Consider the following 16,441-nt stretch of genomic DNA (forward strand, 5'->3'; position numbering starts at 1 on the left):
ACAGGGTGGTTTTTTTATTCTAATATTTTTCTAAATTTTTCTAAATTTCTTTGTTCTGGGCACATAATATTTTTCTAAATTTTGCGACTCTAATGCGCGTGTTAGTATCCGATAGTCTACATTTACATATTTATACTTTTTTTGAAGTTGAGTAGAGTAGACTAGAGTTGTGATTGGAATTTGTGTCCATGGCGGGCCGCCGGATATTATTCTAATGGTTTTTTTACGCAAATGCCTTTGTTGGTATCCGGTAGTCTACTCTTACATATCCATACTGTTTTTGAGTAGACTAATGTGTAATTAAGTAAACATTGTGAAATTTAATTTGTGAGGAAGAGTCATAAGTAACTATGAATTTGAATGTTGTTAGTTTTAGAATAATGAAAACACAATATACATTTACGAGTTATATTTCTCCATGTACATCGGATTTGAATATGCACCTTTGTGTATGATATTGTGATATTTCAACAGTATTGAGTGTGAGTAATTAATTCACGTAATACAAAATATTAGAAGTAAAAACCTTATAATAATATATTTTTTTAATATTATATTGAACTTTACATGTCCGAAATTTACAAAATACACGATACATCATTTTTTAAGGATAAGTAATGTAAGGGAAAAAAATATTTGACATTAATAAATAAGGAATTTATACGGTGAACCTCTAGACTTCGACTTCGAGCTCAAGTATCAGGAAATCCCGATATGGATCAAAAACTCAAGAGTAAAGGGGTAGACCGTTAATATATTTGGACTGATAGTCTGGCCATATTCAGTCTTTCCATTTGCACTTCCATAGGAAAAACAATGAACATGATGGGTGCAACCCAGCCCATAGGTGCAACCCGAGGGACACATCACCAAGAGTAGTCTGAATCGGCCTCCAACTGTGGTCGTTCCGAGTACGCTACTGTTGGCCGAGACATCTTGTCTCGGTACACTGCCCCAAGAAGGGCAGTGCTGACAGCTAGCATGTGGGCTGTCAGGCGAGAAATGATGTCTCGTTGACAGCCCCACATTTGTCCTTATATGGCAATGTGGATTGTGGAGTTCTCATCCGGAGTGAGTTGCTCAGCACAAAAGGTGTTAATGAGAACTTCATGGTTATAAATAAGGGGAACTCTTGCATGTAATTGGCTTACTATGATTAGAATATACAAACGTGTATAAGTTTGTGTTTTTGAGTAACTTTCAATTAATTCTCGCGATTAGAAAACAACTTTCAATTAATTCTCGCGACATATTTTTATTCTTAATGAAAATATGTTGTGGATTTTAATTGAAAAGTTGATACTATCTGCGCTGGGCGTATTGATTGGGTTGAACACTCCTCTCTCCCACAGCCATCATTCTACTTGAAGGTTGTAGGATATCCCTGAGGCAGTGCGTATAACACCATGATAGGCTCAGCGTTTATTAAAATATATGTATTAATATATATATATATATATATATATATATATATATATATATATATATATATATATATATATATATATATATATATATATTAATATATAAATATTTTAATAAATATATATTTTATCTTCATGGTTACAAGGAGGCAGTGGGTCTTCTTGGCTCGGAGTAGCAGAAAGACTGATCCTACAGACTTTGTGTTTCTTCCCGTGAAGATTGTTGCTGCCTAAAAGGATCGTAAAAGACAAAGATGTGCATTTTATGCGATTTCTGCCAACAGCAACAACATTGATGTTAGAATTGGAGTTGTTGTTCGTATGATTAGAATATATGTTATAAATTTGTAATAGAGTCAGTAGTATTCAAAAAAAGCTGCGTTGTAAGACGTTGGAAATAAATTTTTAGTTTTGTTAAGGTGTTGTTCGCGTTTTTAAATTATAATATCATATTTGATATAATAGATTGCATATTTGATATAATAGATTGCATTTAATGTATAGATTATTGTTCCGAATTTTTTTTTTTTTTTTTTTTAAATTCGAAATTTTATATTAGAACACAAATGATATCAACAGTAACGAAATATGAACCTTTTTTTTTTTTTTTGTTTTAATTATAGGTGATAGTAAGTATTATTGAGGACTCATATTCGGCGGTACTAAAAATACAACATTTAACTACGGAAATCACAATGAAAGGAACAAATATTTAAATCATTACATTAATTGAACTTTCAAAACGCAAAATTATGTCATCGACGTCGATAATCGGTGGATTTCGCCGTATTCATTCTCCAATAGATGATAATTGACGGACCACGGATAAATTTTCTCGACGTTACAGGAGATAGCAATTGGTAGCATTAGTATAACGTGTTGCGCGACATTGAAGAATACCACACGGTCACATCCGTCAAATTGAAAATGATCGTATATTTGCTCCCATTGTTCGTCATAAAATATTAATGTGTAGTCGAAATAGAGTTCTAGTTTCCTATGTCCAACTTGAAAATTAAAGGTTCATCGACTTCGATGGAGTCGCGGAGAAATTCACTCAATTGTTCACGCTATATATAAGTAAGAGGAGTTTCGTAAGAAATGACATGTATTTAATGAAAAGTTGAATGATTAAATAGTCCTTACCGCGAATAGCATACCGAAATTGTGATATAACGATCTACATCTCTCCAGTTGTATAAAATCAACTGTTGGTTCAATCGCAGACCTTGCTGGCACAGTGATGTACGCTATAATATATAACTGAATTAGTATGTACGAAGTCAAATATACAGTTAACCTTATACAGTGTAAATGTATTGTTACCTGGATCAAATTGTCGGGTATTTCTCATGTCACCAAATTGATTAAATTCTCTCTTTGGACTGTAAGAGTCTACGCTAAAAAAATAACATTCGAAAATGAAGAATCCGGTATGTCGAAATAGGACAATGTCTTCGGGATATAAATCATTTTCGATCTTGAATTCACTAATTCCCGTTGTAAATTGCATATCTTCGACACAAACTTCTATCCATGCGCTATGATGCCACAGTATTGCTTTTGTCGTCAGATGTTGCATCAGATGGCGGTGCATACAATTTGGAATTCTCTGTTTTGCAAGTGTATATAGAATATCAATTGTAGAGTTCTTTTGAATTTATGGTGTTAATGAAAATATATAGGTAAATAATTACCATGTTAAGGTCTTCGGTAACCAGAATAGTGAACCATGTCGTAGCGTATTCACTCGCATCTGGCATATGCAGGAGATCGTTGCATGCTAGTAACGGAATGAGAAAACACAAATGAATGATATACACACTAAGAAAAAATAGAAATTGTGGTTAAACTTACATGGTGGGAAACAAATTTGTCGAAGACATTGAAATATGACTAGAGCATATCGTTTGGCATCTTCTATATTTGTGAAATTCCTTGATTCGGGCACGGGTATACCTAGCATCAGTAGATATCGCTGCCAACCCCGAGTGGGATAAGATACAAATGTATCGGAGGGTCTTTGATCTACCCTTGCAAACATTACTTTTCTTCCGTGGATGGTCTTTGCCTGATACAACAGTCGATGACAAAGTAGCGTAGTGAGACTTGGAATTATTTCGAAATCATCGAATAGATCCATTGTTTAACATATAGTAGCAAGAAGGGGAGGTATATATAATATGCAGGGTTGTAGGGTTGCTAGATGTCCGGACAAATGTATCTATATCAAAAACATGTGAACCGGGGTACAAGTGGACAGTTTTGAATATAACTATTGACTTCTGCAAATTATTATAAGGTACAAATTTGAGCAAATATAACTAAAATTATTAATTGAAAAAATCATTTAAAAATTATTATATTCAAAACATTATAATATTATATTTTTTTTAAAAAAAAATAAAACAATAATAGGCAACGACCAGAAGGCCGTTGCCCATTATCATCGCCCCACGCCTTGGCGGGCGTGTGTGTTACACGCGCCCGCCATGCTGAAGGGTGAGACGCCCTAGCGCGTCTCACCCTTCTTTTATCCTTATTTTTTTTTTTGGTTTTTAAATTCTGACAAAATTTATATTATATAATAAGACTACAACTAGTCCAACTCTATAAATTGAGGTGTGTAGCAAAGCAAATGTCCATGATAAACTCAGGGAGCTCCCTATATATTCTAGCTATGAGAAACAAGAAAAAGAAATGGTAAGTAGAATAAATAAATTTTTATGTATGTTTGTTTAAGTAGAAAATATATGTAGTCCATAATAGTAAATGTTTAATGTTAATTAATTGTCACTTTTTTTTTTTTTTTTTTTTTTTTTTTTGTTTTTGAATGTAATGAATTTGTATTTTCAATCGTTCAGGATCAAATCATGCAGCTCTCAGACAGTTGTTAGTCAAAGTCATCCGATTAAGTCTCACGATTAACCAACGTCATACGATTAAATCTCGCGACATATTTTTTTAAAAAAAATATGTTGTTGAAATTTAATTGAAAATGATATATTTTTATTATATATAACGCGGTTGTGTTGGCCAAGTATTCAAGTATAATATCGCTCACTGCCACCCCAACCCGAACTTGGTTTATTTCTATAACAGTGTCAATGTGCGGTGCATTTAATGCAAGTCACCGATATTGGAAACTGCAGTTGTTGTTCGTATGACTATCTATATATTTAAAATTCTGTAATAGAATTAGTAGTATCTACATATAGATACATAGATATCTATATGTATATGGATACGTTAAAATGATGTATTAATATGTTGTGGAATTTAATTGAATGCAAAAATAATTTATCTTCTTAGTTACTGACTTCTATCGACTTCTATTTGTGAATGTATTATTATTCCTTTTTTATTACTTGCAATATTATGTTAGATAGAGGCATATTAATCCTCAAAAATAAAAAAAAAAAATAAAAAATAAAAGGGTATTTTCAGTTTCGGGATTTCACTCTCAGTTTGCAGTCAAACTGAGAGTGAAGTCCCTTCCGTTGATTGACGTGACATGTCACGTCAGTCTAGGCTGACGTGCCATGTCACCACCGCCCATTGACGTGACATGTCACGTCAGTCTAGGCTGACGTGCCATGTCACCACCGCCCATGCACGAGCCATTTCTGGCTGACGCGTCAGGCTACCTACTGACGCGTCAGTCAGAAATATGGTGTGTAGAAAGCTTTAAAAAAAAATAAAACATCCTATAAATAGAAGATCTTTATGTAAAACCACCATGTCTTGAAAAATTATTGTGCAAGTTAATTTCTCCAAAGTATCATACACGAAAATTGGCAATTTGCTGAATTTATATATTATTTTTTTTCTTTTGAAAAAAAAAATGAGTGAAAATTATTTACATCCCGGTCCAATCGATCCAAGTCTGTTAACATTTCAAAAGCTCCATCGATCAGAGTCTGTGTGGGCCTACGAAGATTTTGACGCGTTGTTATCATGTGTGCATTATGCTCGTAATGCTTTTAGAAGCCTCCGTGTGACCGATCGTGTGGAGGAATTGTTACGCCGGGCAGGATTTTTAGCACTTACACGATTAGGTTGTGATTTGAAACTTGATCATCATTTGATCACAGCATTGGTTGAACGGTGGAGGCCCGAAGTACATGCATTTCACTTGCCGTTCGGTGAGGTAACCATTACTCTCCAAGATGTAGAAGTTTTGCTCGGGTTAAAAACTGACGGTAGGCCGTTGATTGGACAAATTGAAAAAAATTAAGAAGAACGTTTATTGCAAATTCAGAACTTTTTAGGATTTACTCCAAGAAATGGTGCGTATACCAAATCATCTTTAAATATTACTGTGTTAAATGAACACGTGAATACTATTAATATCGACTATGTCAATGATGAAGAACTGGAACAGTACGTGCGTGGCATAATTTTATTATTTCTGGGTGGATTATTGTTTCCATAAACGAGTCGAAATAGTATTAAATTATGTCTGTTGGATTGTATTGAGGATTTTACAATGTCTGGTCAATATAGCTGGGGTTCGGGTGTGCTAGCATACTTATACAGATGTCTTTGTCGGGCTGCAAATTTTGACCAATCTGTTATTGGAGGATGTCTAATTTTTGGTTCAATTATGGGCATGGGAGCACTTGCCTTGCACTAGACCCGCCAGAGTACTCCCATTAAATAATTTGTCCAGACCTTATGGTGCCCGGTAATTTTTATCTACATTATGACATTGTTTAACCGTAAATGCACAATGTTTTGTAACGCATGGATATTTTGAATGTAGATGGCATTGTCCGCACACATGGGAATCTACCTCTAATCACACGTATGCAGCATATCGTGATGAACTAGATAGATGTCAAGTGGATAACGTGAGTATAGTAAATTCGTTAACCGGGCACACCCTTTTAACATTTTGTTTTTTCAAATTATTATTTCAAATTTTTACTTAATAATAATAAAAAAAAAAAAAAAAAAAAAATTTACGCCGGTCTCCGGCGATGGAGACGTCTCCACGTCCGGAGACGTCTCCACCTTCTTCGTCTCCGGCTGGAAACGAAGCAAAGGTATCTTCGTCTTCGGCCTTGGAGACGGAGAAGGTTCCTTCGTCTCCGGCCATGGAGACGAAGATAACCTCTTCGTCTCTGCCGGAGACGAAGGAACCTTCTTCGTCTCCATGGCCGGAGACGAAGGGGTTATCTTCGTCTCCGGCCATGGAGACGAAGATAACCTCTTCGTCTCTGGCCGGAGACGAAGGAACCTTCTTCGTTTCCATGGCCGGAGACGAAGGGGTTATCTTCGTCTCCATGGCCAGAGACGAAGAAGCTAACTTCGTCACCATGGCCGGAGACGAAGTTAGCTTCTTCGTCTCCGGCCATGGAGACGAAGATAACCTTCTTCGTCTCTGGCTGGAGACGAAGCAAAGGTATCTTCGTCTCCGGCCTTGGAGACGAAGAAGGTTCCTTCGTCTCCGGCCATGGAGACGAAGATAACCTCTTCGTCTGTGGCCGGAGACGAAGGAACCTTCTTCGTCTCCATGGCCGGAGACGAAGAGGTTATCTTCGTCTCCATGGCCGGAGACGAAAAAGCTAACTTCGTCTCCGGCCATGGTGACGAAGTTAGCTTCTTCGTCTCCGGCCACGGAGACGAAGATAACCCCTTCGTCTCCGGCCGTGGAGACGAAGAAGGTTCCTTCGTCTCCGGCCAGAGACGAAGAGGTTATCTTCGTCTCCATGGCTGGAGACGAAGAAGCTAACTTCGTCTCCGGCGGAGACGATTTTTTTTTTAAATTATTATTTTAAAAATTTAATTATTTTAAATTTTATTATTTTATATTACGGATGAGATATAATTTAATTTAGAAATAGCTTCAAATTTATAATTGCAGTTTGTGTGGGCGCCATACAACGTTGATGCGTTGCCAATTTTTTGTCGGGAAGGGCGAGATGTTTGGACTGCACGTGTTCCGTTACTGTTTTTTTATGCCATAGAGTGGCACTATCCGGACCGAGTTTGTCGGTAATTTGGTGGTTACCAAGACATTCCAACACACGTAGAGTATGACCCCGAACAACACAGATTAGATGGTCGTACTAGGAATGAACAATGGGATGTTCGCCATCACGTATATGTTGCTATGTGGGAAGACCGAGCACAGTACGTAATTCATATGCCACCACATGCACCACTTGGCCCATATGTAAGCCAGGCTTATGTGCATTGGTTCTACCTAGTTGGTCGACGAGTTATCGGTAATCCCCAACATCGTCACTCCGAGGGGTACATGCAGACGACGCCATCATACATTGAAACGGTAATAATGTTTTATATGAATTACAACTTTAAAATGATTCATTTTCAAACTTTTTCGAATAGTACAAAATTTAAATACTTCCGGAAATATGTAAAATAATTCGAAAAATAAGTTTGTAAAATTTGGAAGAATTTCCAAAAATATTTAAAATAATTCAAAAAATAATATACGAAAAAATGAAGAATTTTCGGAAATATGTCAAACATTTCGAATAATACATATTAAAAAAATTGATCAATTCGCGAAATTATTTAAAGACCTGTAATAATTGCACTATTGTTTTTGTTAACAATTTATAAATTGTATAGGTAGAAGCGTTACGACATATTAACATCCACGGGGAACTTGCAGTCGAACATGGAGAAAGCAACAGTCGTACCAATGCAATGCAACAGATTGCAAGACATGAACTTATTCGGCTAAATTATGGTTATGTTATGGATTTTCCTAGGGACAATGACAATTTTCTTTATGTCCCCACCGATCAAGTGCGCCCCCCGGATCGGCGTCGCGATGATAATCGCCGGGGTCGTCGTGCCCAAGGCGGTCGACGCCGCCGCCGTATTCCGCAGTTGAATCTTAATGATGACGTACATTTTGAAGGAGACGATGATGAACCCGACGGCCGAGGTCCTAATTTTGAGGAGCAGGGATTTCATACTGCATATGATATGGGCGATATCACTCAATTAGATCTCAACCAATCAACAATGGCCGGTGCATCATTCATGACCCCACAAGCGTGTGCGGACCAAACAAATTCGTATGCGGTTGGGTCGTCATCGCAAGCCCCTCCGGTGCATGACGAACGACGAATTCGAAGCGCTTCGCATCTCCGGCCTAATGAGCCGTTTGAACATGCAATTCAGAATTATTATGACGAAGATGCTACAATAAATACATCTCAAGTGGTGAACAATACCCAAGAACAGCAACAGTCCAGAATTCAAGTACACCACTACCAACGTCGTCGTCCAGCGCGTAATATCAGACGACCACCTTGTGGCACATAATCAATGTGTAAATACTTTTCTACTACTAGTTGTAATGTATTATTGAATTTCTAATTTAATATTGCACTTATCAATATCTATATTTGATGAAATTAGTATAAATTTTTTTTTACACCTTATTAAAAAATGCCCCCCTTCAATTGGGGGCCAACTAAAAATAAAACTAAGGTAAAACTAAATAAAGGCCGGGCTGTCACAATTGGTGACAATTGTGACAGTCCGGCCCTGTTGCTTGCTGTCAGTGTACAACTGACAGCCAACGACGTGAGTAATCACGTTGCTGTCAGTTGTACACTGACAGCAAGCAAAGTGACTAGTCCGAATGACTAGTCACTTATTTTTTTTTTCTTTTGAGTTAATTAATTATTTTTTTTTTGGGTGCCAATTTTTAGTATTTAAACATAACAACGAAAAACACTAATGTGAACTCATATCGTACATTAATATTACACATTAATCCCTTTGCAATCGTGGACATCGTCTAATATCGTGGTTGGCTGAACCACAAACACTACAACGCTTTCCCCTCAAATCCATTTCGTTCGGAATTCTTGTGCTCGCACGACGACCTGGTCGACCAGCAGCAGGTCGAACTGTTGGGGGCAACGTCGTAAAAGATGGGACTGGCCAATAATTTTCAGACAATAAAGGCATGATGGTTCCTTCATAAGTTAGGAGATACTTAGCAAGAGAATATTTATCCGGAACCATAGCATCAGGGACTCTACCAACGTAATGACACGCCGCATGTGCATGAATGCATGGCAGTCCGTCCACAGACCACTGGCCACAGTTACAAACCTGTTCGTTGATGTTAATCGCCACGAAGTTCGGTCTCCCGTACCGATTTATATCACCTTCAATCGCAACCGAATAAATACCGTCAAGGTCGTCATGGCGTTTTACAATGGCGCGGTACTTGTGGCTTTCCCTTTTCAACATCTCATCAAGAATATTACGTGGCCATTGCAACCCCCCTTGTTGCATTACCATTCCAGCTGTACGCCTCTCGGCGAACATTAAAGCAGCTTTTTCGTACGTTAGCTTCACTATAGCCGAGACGGGCAGAAGACGGCAACACTTTAGGCTGTTGTTGAAAGATTCCGAGCTGTTGGTCGTCATCAATCCATGTCTAAATCCCCCATCGTGACTTAGGGCCCAAAACCGGGCAGGGATTGCCATCAAGTAATTATATGCCGCCTCATCAGTTGCCCGAATTATACTCATTACCGCCTCAAACCCCCGAACATCCATAGCACAACCAGCCTGCCAAAATAGATTTTTTAATTCCTTGTTCTTAAACTTGGTCATCAAATTTGACCACAAATGTCGGAGGCAGTATCGACGCTGGACCCGCGGCTCGGCCAGTTCAGGTACTTCCCGAAATGCATGGTCGATGCCACCATGCCTATCCGAGATAATACAAATGTGTTCCAAATCGCCAAAAACATTTTCAGCCAGCAATCTCAGGAACCAACTCCAACTATCTCCTGTTTCAGCGTCAACAATTGAGTATGCAACTGGATGTATTTCTTTGTTGGCATTTATAGCTACTGCTAATAGAAGGTGTCCTTTATACTTTCCGTACAAATGCGTCCCATCGACCGTAAGTACGGGTAAACAGTGTTTAAACCCTTCAATTGCCGGTTTGAATGCCCAAAACACATACTTAAATCGAAACTCATTCGGGACTCCCGTTTCCGTGTACACAGTATCAACAACGGAATCTGGATTTGTTTGCTGTATGGCCATTAACGTCTGTGGCAATATGTTGTAGGACTCATCCCACTTTCCATACAGCGTCTCCAACGCGATGACCTTTGCGTACCAAGCCTTCTTGTAATCAACCCGAATACCCCATTTTGCCTTGACATCTTCGATGACGTATTTAATTTGGTATCGCGGATCATCTGCAATTTTTTGCAAAATTAGTTCCGCAATCACTTTACTGGTAAGGTTGTAGTCATCTCCGCCCTCCGTATAGTCCACACGGCATCCGTGGATATTATGAAACTTTTTAACTTTCCATGCATCGGAATCTTGGATCTGCGCAGCACTAATCATCCACGCACACTGTTGGGGATATAAACAGGTAGCCTTCCAATATTTGCTCTTCTTGGTCGCCATTTTAAACTGCGTATGTTGGTCAAGATTGTGTTGTGTCACCATATTCTTTAACTGTCGGTAGTTGTCGAACACCATTCCAACTCCAATGGACGAACTAGCAGTTTGAAAAGAATTCCCGTATGATGTATAATCATTGTACCAATCCGGATCATGTGTTGGCGGACGAGCACCCGTATCATGTATGGACGTGTTGGCAGACGATTCAACCTCTTCAACGGGCTCATAATCAGGGTCGTCATCATCATCGGAAGGAAACAAACATTCATCCCCACTTGTGTTTGTTTCTTCGTCTAAAATGACATTATTCGCGTCACAAATAAGATGATCCATTGGTACTATCTGTATGTGCTCTGCCTGCGTGCTTTGTCGTGATCGACCAACACTACGCCTTCGTGTTTCACATGTTCTAATGGGCGTGCGGTCAACGCTAGAACCCCCTTGAACAATGTTCATGTTCAATGTTGAATGGAAAGGCAGTGTAAGTTTCACAAAAACCACTAGCGCCCCAAACGTTGACATAACCCCCAAAAAATATGACCATGTCTGATTATCGGTTATTGGAAATGGATATATTACATCACTCAGAGATTGATTTGGCTGAAATTTTCCCCATAACAATATACCACCAACATTGTCTCCAATTTGAAAACAATTCTTAATCTCGGCGACTAACTGTTCGAATGAACATGTTGCAGAGACGAACACGGCATTTTGAGGAGCAATGTTGAAATCCACATCATCTCTATGCCCATCATGTTCGGAATGACGACATATCAACACAACCACCTAGTTACCTATAGAAAATAAAATCTCATACATGATAAAATTATAATTACAATAAAAAATAATTTCATATACAGAAGTGAAATTCATGCCTGCCATTATCCTTAACGTAATTCCTGCAAAAAAAAAATACATATCAGATATAACTATGATAAAAAACGCGTTACAAACTAACAAAAATCAACTTTAAAAAATAAAAAATGCTAAAATACACTAACCTTTAATTAACTCCGGTTCCACAGTGCCAACTTTTACAGAGCACTTTGTAAAAGCCACACTTCAAAAAACTCAACACACTGCACGGTTAAAAACAATACATGAATCAACCCACATGGGTTGTCATAATGAGATGTTTGAGATAACATCTCATTATGGCACCCACATGGGCTTGAGCTGCCAAAGAAATGACAGCCCAAAGGGGCTGTCATCTCGGCGCCAGCCCATACGGGACTGTCAGCCGGGCTGACATCGCACATGGGCTGTCAGCCCGGCTGACAGCCCACATGGGCTGTCAGCCGTGAGATGACAACGCATGGGTTGTCATCTCAGGGCTGACAGGCCATGTAAATTTAATTAGAATACAGTATAAATTTTTTTGGATGCATTACACATCTTGGACTATAAATTGTTCTCTTTGTATTCTTGAATTTCAACAAGATATTTAATCATGTTGAATTTCATGCTGTATTTTTCTAAATTCCGGAGTTGTAAATTTCTATTTTTTTATTGGAAATTTCTCAAAATATTTGAAATTTTATCACACCCTGATACAACGGTGGATAATGTTGAATGTCATGCAATTAAATCTCGCGAATGCCTATAAATCTGAGAGATGAAAGTTTCGAGCGATCCGGAAGGGAAAGGTTCTTTCCGCCATTGCTATTCTTTTGTTCGTTGGGTTTGAGGTTAGAGCAAGTGCTTGTGATTACAATCACAATCGATTGCTCTTGTTATGCACAAAACTGTTGGTTGGATTTGCGGTGAGTTTCGACGTAATTATCCTAAATTTTTAATACAACCACTTCTTAATTTTTTTTTTCTATAACTCTCACTTTATATTGCTAGGTTGTTGTTACGTTGACAAAATGCACGTCAATCAAAGTTTCATTGACAACGAGTGGTAATTCTTTTGTCAGAACAGCAGCCTGACAGTTCTGCAGACATACTCCTTCAATTCAAAATCCACGAGGGACATTATTTATTCGTCGGGGACAGCAGCCTCACAATTCCGCATACATACTCCTTCAATTCTAAGCCCAAATGGGATATTATTCATTCGTGGCGTCGCCCACATGTTATAAGCTGACGGGTAATACGCTGCCACATGGGTTTACCTTTGTGAAATTTGTAACGAATATTTGTTTATTTATGCAAAATAATATTCAATGTGTAATATTAGTCTTTCAAAAGCTATGCAATTTTATATTCCAAACTATGTAATTTGTAATCATTTATTATATGATTTATATATGCCATGTAATCGACAATTTTATTATTAACATTACGCATAAAATTTTAATTAAATACAATATCATGAAACGTGCATATACAAAATTTTATGCTTTGTTTTTTACGACTTTCTTAAAAACCACCGATTAGATGCATATATTTTGTTGCAGTTACATACTACAAACGGCCTCAAAATTCTTGTTCTGCATTGTGTCCTTAAATTAAATTTCGTAAAGTGTAGTTTAATACACACAAATTCCAATCACAACTCTAGTCTACTCTACTCAACTTCAAAAAAAGTATAAATATGTAAATGTAGACTATCGGATACTAACACGCGCATTAGAGTCGCAAAATTTAGAAAAATATTATGTGCCCAGAACAAAGAAATTTAGAAAAATTTAGAAAAATATTAGAATAAAAAAACCACCCTGTTGTGCCAGCAGCCAACTCCGGCGTGTCATGGACATAAACGTGTTTGGGAAATGCATTTTTTCGAAAAACGCATTTCCCAAACGCGTTTATGACGCCGGCTAGGACGCCGGCCGGTGGAGTGCCGGCGATGAAGGAATACCATAGCCGCATTTGGGAAATGCGGCTATCGTGTAATATACGAGAGCCGCATTTCCCAAATGCGGCTATGTGTAAACGACAACCGCATTTGAGAAATGCGGCTGTCGTATATTATACGACAACCGCATTTTCCAAATGCGGTTGTCCGTAGCGTATGCGACCCCTCCATCCGAGTTTGGGAAACGCGGGTTTGACCTCAACCGCGTTTCCCAAACTCGGTTTTCCCATTTTTGTCCAAAAAAAATTGACCTCCCATTATTGTCCACAAACACTTCCCAATGCTCATTTCAGTTAAAAACCCAAGTTTTCATGGCGTGGTAAAGGCCCAAAGAACTCCCTTACTCCAATTCCGTGCCCCACGACTCTAACATGACCCGGATGGCAAATTATGCCCTGGACCCGTGTCCACAATTGAATTGTGGACACGGGCCCAAAACGACGTTGTTTTTTTTTTTTTTTAAAAATGCGTCATTTAGTTATAAAAAAAAAAGATTCACGCGTGTTTTACCGTTAACGGTGTTAACGGCGTTATTTTTTTTTGGATTATGAATGTACAGTTATGCCGTTATGAATGTACAGTTATGTAATTATGAAATTATGAACACAGAGCTCTAACATTATGAACTTACAATTATGAACATATAGTGATAAAATTATGACCATGGAGCTTTAAAATTGTGAATATAGAGCTTCGAAGATTATGAATGTACAGTTATGGAGTTATGAATGTACAGTTATGAGATTATGAATCTACAGTTATGGAATTATGAATGTACAGTTATTGATCGAATTATGAACAAAGAGCTTTGACATTATAAACTTACAATTATGAACATATAGTGATAAAATTATGAACATAGAGCTCTAAAATTGTGAACATAGAGCTTCGAAAATTATGAATGTACAATTATGGAGTTATGAATGTACAGTTATGGAGTTATGAATGTACAGTTATGGAGTTATGAATGTACAGTTATTAACATATAGTAATAAAATTATGAACATATACTCCTACAACGAAGCGGTCTGAATTTTTTTTTTTTTTTTTTTTTTTTTAAGGAGATAACAGTTCCTAACAGCACTGTTACCCGTGTCCAGCATGCATGCTGGACAGGGGTCCATAGCATAACGATTGTGACCCGGATGCTCATCTTTTTCCAATGTAGCAGACAATATATCTGTTCATTCGTTCGGATTGTGTGAATTCTCCTAGAGAAGATGCCACTTTTAGAGAATCCTATACCATATAAAACACATGTTAAGTATTTGTATTTGATTCAAAGGAATAAGGTTCAAATTTGCCACTGAACGTAACCTGAAAATGCAATTAGGCCACTGAACGAAAAAAAACTGCAATTAGGCCACTGAACACTCCAAAAATGTGCAATTTCGCCTGATAGCAGGTTACCCTCAATTTTAGCAGGTTATCTGCTTACGTGGCAGCTGAGTTGGCATTTTTAATAAATTTTAATTAATTTTTAATAAATTTTAATAATAACTCTTTATTAAATTTTTTTTTAAAAAATAAAAACGACTTTATTTTATTTTTTATTTAATTTTTTCTAATTTTTTATAAAATTTATTATTAAAATTAATTATTAAAAATTATTTAAAAATTATTAAAAATGCCAACTAAGCTGCCACGTAAGCAGGTAACCTGCTAAAATTGATGGTAACCTGCTATCCGGTAAAATTGCATACGTTTGGAGAGTTCAGTGGCCTAATTGCACATTTTTTGAGTGTTCAATGGCCTAATTGCACTTTTTTTTCGTTCAGTGACCTAATTGCATTTTCAGGTTACGTTCAGTGGTCAATTTGAACCTTATTCCTTGATTCAAATAACATATTCAATATATAATTAGTAAATCTCTCTTCGGTGATAAAATTTCCCGAATTATCCATTCTAGCCCTTTTCTACATTTCGTGTCTGCGTGGTGAAGATGAAGTTGAAACTATTATGGACAGGTCAGACATTGCAGCTTCTTCTTGTTGCTTCAATTTCTCTTTCATCATTTTTCCTCCATTTTCTGATACCCTGCGCGTGACAAACTATGCGGGTGCACATTTTCTTCATCATTATTAGTAATTTTGTTCATTTGAGTGATGCCCATGACGTCCCTCTTCCTCTTACAAAGAGAAGTAGTCCTATCACTACCCTGAATAGTAGTATAAACAGATGGATCATTTGAATTTTCCATGTGCCTATTTGGAAAACAAATATAAAAAACATAAGATATATGCATTAGATTTATAGAACAATTGTACTAATTTAAACAGACCACAGTGTGGGCAATCACGGGGTGCACAAGCGAAAGCCGAAAGTAAGAAAAAAAGAAGAGAGATCTTACCTCAATGCACCCCGGAAGAAAACTGAAAAGTTATAAACAGCAAGAAAAAAACCACGAATGGGGCTAATCACCTATAACAACTAAGTTATTTAAATACAAAAAGAGTTTAAGAAGGATATGCTCATTTGAGTCACCAAAGTTTATCATCATCATTAGATTCACCAAAGGACATTGAAGATGATGATGACTAAGTTATCACGGCGCCCTGTTAAGCCACGACACCCTGTTAAGCCGCGGCGCCCCTCGACCGCCTTGCCGCCTAGGCGACTAGGCGCCCGCCTAGGCGACAAGTTAGGAAGTACAATATATATATATATATATATATATATATATATATATATATATATATATATATATATATATACTTAGATATATTATATATAATTATATATATTAATATATATGAATATATCTAAAGTTTAAACATGC

This window comes from Ipomoea nil, unplaced genomic scaffold (assembly GCF_001879475.1).
Source record: "Ipomoea nil cultivar Tokyo-kokei standard unplaced genomic scaffold, Asagao_1.1 scaffold0873, whole genome shotgun sequence".
In the NCBI taxonomy this organism is placed as follows: Eukaryota; Viridiplantae; Streptophyta; class Magnoliopsida; order Solanales; family Convolvulaceae; genus Ipomoea; species Ipomoea nil.